The 5,000-nt window shown below is 43.8% G+C and overlaps 1 long non-coding RNA gene across 3 annotated transcripts in view; it reads right to left on the bottom strand.

Annotated features, from left to right (window-relative positions):
- The window catches only part of LOC143288819 (uncharacterized), an 18,811-nt gene extending 13,835 nt beyond the window's left edge, over window positions 1-4,976 (bottom strand). The window contains exons 1-2 of one of the 3 annotated variants that reach the window (XR_013056141.1): window positions 4,898-4,976; window positions 3,867-4,391 (exon numbers count right to left, since the gene is read on the bottom strand). This is a non-coding gene — a long non-coding RNA (uncharacterized LOC143288819). Of the gene's footprint in view, window positions 1-3,866; window positions 4,392-4,757 lie in introns of all 3 variants that reach the window. The other 2 variants (XR_013056139.1, XR_013056140.1) reach the window with 2 other exon arrangements.
- Between the last annotated feature and the right edge of the window lie 24 nt (window positions 4,977-5,000).

Here is a 5,000-nt window from a genome sequence, read left to right as displayed (position 1 = left end):
TAGATAGATAGATATATAGATAGGTAGGCAGGTAGGTAGGTAGATAGATAGATAGGATAGGTAGGTAGATGGATAGATAGATATCTTCGCTTTCCTTGGCTCTTTGGCTGGCTTGTCGAGAGATGGTGGAGAGATGGCGGAGAGATGGTGGAGAGAATGTGCAGAAATGGTGCAGAGATGGCGGAAAGATGGTGCAGAGATGGCGGAGAGATGGTGGAGAGATGGCGGGGAGATGGTGGAGAGATGGTGGAGTGATGGTGCAGAGATGTCGGAGAGATGGTGGAGAGATGGTGCAGAGATGGTGCAGAGATGTCGGAGAGATGGTGCAGAGATGGCGGAGAGATGGTGCAGAGATGGCGGAGAGATGGTGGAGAGATGGTGGAGATAATGTGCAGAGATGGTGGAGAGATGGTGGAGATAATGTGCAGAGATGGTGCAGAGATGGCGGAGAGAATGTGCAGAGATGGTGGAGAGATGGTGGAGATAATGTGCAGAGATGGTGGAGAGATGGTGGAGAGATGGTGGAGATAATGTGCAGAGATGGTGGAGAGATGGTGGAGATAATGTGCAGAGATGGTGGAGAGATGGTGGAGATAATGTGCAGAGATGGTGCAGAGATGGTGGAGAGATGGTGGAGAGATGGTGGAGATAATGTGCAGAGATGGTGGAGAGATGGTGGAGATAATGTGCAGAGATGGTGCAGAGATGGCGGAGAGAATGTGCAGAGATGGCGGAGAGATGGCGGAGAGATGGTGCAGAGATGGCGGAGAGATGGTGGAGAGATGGTGCAGAGATGGCGGAGAGATGGTGGAGAGATGGTGGAGATAATGTGCAGAGATGGTGCAGAGATGGCGGAGAGATGGTGCAGAGATGGCGGAGAGATGGTGCAGAGATGTCGGAGAGATGGTGCAGAGATGGCGGAGAGATGGCGGAGAGATGGTGGAGAGATGGTGGAGAGATGGTGGAGAGATGGTGGAGAGATGGCGGACAGAAGACCATACCTAACTTCCGTCGGGAAAAAACAACAACAACAACAACAGAAGGTTAACCCTTTCATCGCCAGTCGATTTAGAGTACAAAATTCCCTTGTGGTATAAACACAGAAAAGACAGTGGCTAACTCACTCAGTACGGCCAGTCCTCTCTTCTCCTCTACACAGACCCCTCGGATGTCCAGTGGGTGTCTCAATGACCCAACATTTGGCTTCCGTCGTCAGAATTGTGGTATTCTTTGTCAACATTCACGTCTTCAGTGTAACAGCCTTCGCTTGCAATATTTTGATGATGGTAATTGGGGTGAAACGCTGTTAACGTCGTCTCTTTCGCCGTTCGTATGGAGAGAGCTAGGAATAGCTGGAGATTCCCCCTACGATGTATAGAAAACAATTATGGCCTATCCTACCACCGAACATTAAGAACAGCAGATTCCTGGATAACAGACCAATGAATGGTCGCCTTTCAGTGATGTGGGTCCTCTACCACGCCTGTGCATAAATGCGAGCTTGGCGGTGAAAGGATTAACTCACTCAGTACGGCCAGTCCTCTCTTCTCCTCTACACAGACCCCTCGGATGTTCAGTGGGTGTCTGAATGACCTAAACTTTAGCTTCCGTCGTCAGAATTGTGGTATTCTTTGTCAACATTCACGTCTTCAGTGTAACAGCCTTCGCTTGCAATATTTTGATGATGGTAATTGGGGTGAAACGCTGTTAACGTCGTCTCTTTCGCCGTTCGTATGGAGACAGCTAGGAATCGCTGGAGATTCCCCCTACGATGTATAGAAAACAATTATGGCCTATCCTACCACCGAACATTAAGAACAGCAGATTCCTGGATAACAGACCAATGAATGGTCGCCTTTCAGTGATGTGGGTCCTCTACCACGCCTGTGCATAAATGCGAGCTTGGCGGTGAAAGGATTAAGGCGGCATAAGGAGGGGACTGGGCCCTGCCTTCCTATGTCCTCCCTAGACGTGTGTGTGTGTGTGTGTGCGTGTATGTGTGTGCGCGCGCGCACTCACATCCCGATCATTACGGCATATGAACATGTGTACGTTTAAAAATAGAATTAAAAAAAACAACAACCCAACAACAACAACAAAAACAGAAGTAAAAAAAAAAATTAACTTGATTAAAATACAAAAGTAAAGACAAGGAGTTATTCACTGATTTGAAAGAGAAAAAAAACACACACAAAAACACTCACATCATTGTGTATGATATAACCACTCACATCATTGTGTATGATATAACCACTCACATCATTGTGTATGATATAACCACTCACATTATTGTGTATGATATAAACACTCACATTATTGTGTATGATATAACCACTCACATTATTGTGTATGATATAAGCACCGAATCAATCATCAGTCACTTAAGGAAACAATTAACAGTGACGGTGATGGGTGGGGTGGTTGAAAGATAGGAGGTGGGGAAAGGGGGTCATGATGGTCAAAACATACGCGTTCTATGTTGTTTGTTTCAACACTGTCAGATAGACTGCCCTCTCCTCCCCCCCCTCCCCCCGAGAAAGAGACTCACAGAGACACAGAGAGAGAGAGAGAGAGAGAGAGAGACAGAGAGAGAGAGACTCCCTACACACACACACACACACACACACACACACACACACACACACACACACACACACACACACACACACACACACAGAGTGAGTGTGAGAGAGAGAGAGAGAGAGAATCAAAATCATAAGTATTTCAATATCAGGCCTCTGGCCCACAACATGCTTGATGACATGTTCTGTGTGCAGAGAGACCAAACGAACGAATCTTTTTTTCTTTTCTTTTTTCCTTCTTCTTTTTTTTTAATGTGGGAAGTGGAATAAGCATGCGTTTACTTTTTTTTTTTTTTTTTTTTAACATCAAGCCTTCAGAGCAAAGAGAAATGAAATCAAAATATTCACAAAATACCGAAAGGTTATAGAAATACATACATGGCATTCAAATACAGTAAAATGCACACCGAGTAAACATTTACAGGTACATAATCACGACACCTGCATTCATGCCAATAATGTACATAAATATAATGAGGACAGAGAGAGAGAGGGGGGGGGGGAGAGACGGGGGGGGGGGATAATGAATGAATGAATGAATTTTATATGTGAGGGTAACAAAGTAAGCAAACAATTGCTTTTTTTTCGTCCATCCCTCAAAGGGAAACATGTCTATAGAAAAGGTATGAAGAAAGACCACAAGAGATAGTAAATTTAACAAATTCATAGAAAGACGAGAAAAGAAACATTATAACAAGCATCATATTTATAACAAACCACACATATTTCATGAGAGAGAGAGAGAGAGAGAGAGAGAGAGAGAGAGAGAGAGAGAGATTCGTTTGAGTACCGTTTAAATAACAGACGGGCGCAATAGCCGAGTGGTTAAAGCGTTGGACTTTCAATCTGAGGGTCCCGGGCTCAAATCTCGGTGACGGCGCCTGGAGGGTAAAGGGTGGAGATTTTTCCGATCTCCCAGGTCAACACATGTGCAGACCTGCCAGTGCCTGAACCCCCTTCGTGTGTATACGTACGCAGATCAAATACGCACGTTAAATATCCTGTAATCCATGTCAGGGTTCGGTGGGTTATGGAAACAAGAACATACCCAACATACACATCCCTGAGAGCGGAGTATGGCTGCCTACATGGCGGGTTGAAAACGGTCATACACGTAAAAGCACACTCGTGTACAAACGAGTGAACGTGGGAGTTGCAGCCCATGAACGCAGACGAAGAAGAAGAAGAAGAAGAAGAAGAAGAAGCTTAATCAATAATAATTCTGCAATATAAAAATGTTTTAAAAACCAATCTTTTGACGCTGCACACCAGCCATACACTTACCCCATTGGCCTCCCATAGACGGGCAGTGTAAGTGGGAAATCACCAATCTCCACTCCCCCGTTTCTCTCTCCCACAGCTGATGACTGAAGAAACACTAACATCCGCTCTGTCCGTGCAAGCTGCACTGAGTCAAACTTAGCGAGTCTCACGTGCTGGCCTGATTGTTCACTGTCACACACACTGACCTTTGCACCGGAAGCGCCATTGACACCACGTGGTCAACATTAATTTACATCCCGTGTTGATGTAATCCTTCGTGGAGGTGATGGCACACACACACACACACACACAAATCGTTGCCGCGCGTTGTTCGTGTAAATCACTTGTCAACTGTTATGATTATCATTATGATGATGATGATGATGACGATGATTATGATGATGATTATTGTTAGAATTATTATTATCGTCAAGACAAGAGGGAACAGAAATAACATTGATTCACTGAACAAAACTCAATATTTTGGTTTCTTTATAATCGACATCCAGGGAAACATTTTCTCAAACCCTGCACAAGTTCTTGACACTGGAAAAAAAAAAAAAAAAAAAAAAAAAAACGAGAGATTTCTCACTTTGAAAACTGAATGTGGGGTAGGTAGATAAGGGCTAAAGTTGATCAAATCACGTCCTCAGTGTAGAAAATATAATAAAATAGATGAATAAATCGATGAATAAATAAATCAATCAATCAACAATATAGATAGTATCATAATTATTTTGCTACAAGACAAAAAAAAACCCAAAAACAATAACAACAACGAAAAACCCCCAAAATTACCCACACCTACACCTAAACCTTCACATTCTTCGGAGATAAAACAAAATAGCACTAAAAAAAGATTCATATATAAAAAAAAATAATGCATCACATTTTACATTAATAAACACTAACATCACGACAAAGACGAAGATTTTGCTACGCTCTCCAACAAAGAAAATTCTTCGAGTCGACTGTCGGCTGGCAACAGAAGCAAGCACTTGATTTTACATGTTCGGTTACCAACTCACACACTCAAGGCTTTTCTCACTCACAGCGCTGAAGCTGAGTCTGAGAGAGGGGTCGGCAAAATGTCTATGAGGAACTTCTGCTTGCAGTGTCTGCGACTCCAACTCGTCGGCACTACAGCAGAATAGA

The sequence above is a fragment of the Babylonia areolata genome, chromosome 13, assembly GCF_041734735.1.
Source record: "Babylonia areolata isolate BAREFJ2019XMU chromosome 13, ASM4173473v1, whole genome shotgun sequence".
NCBI lineage: Eukaryota > Metazoa > Mollusca > Gastropoda > Neogastropoda > Buccinidae > Babylonia > Babylonia areolata.
Note: the sequence above shows the minus strand (reverse complement) of the source record. Positions and strands in the feature narration are given on the sequence as shown.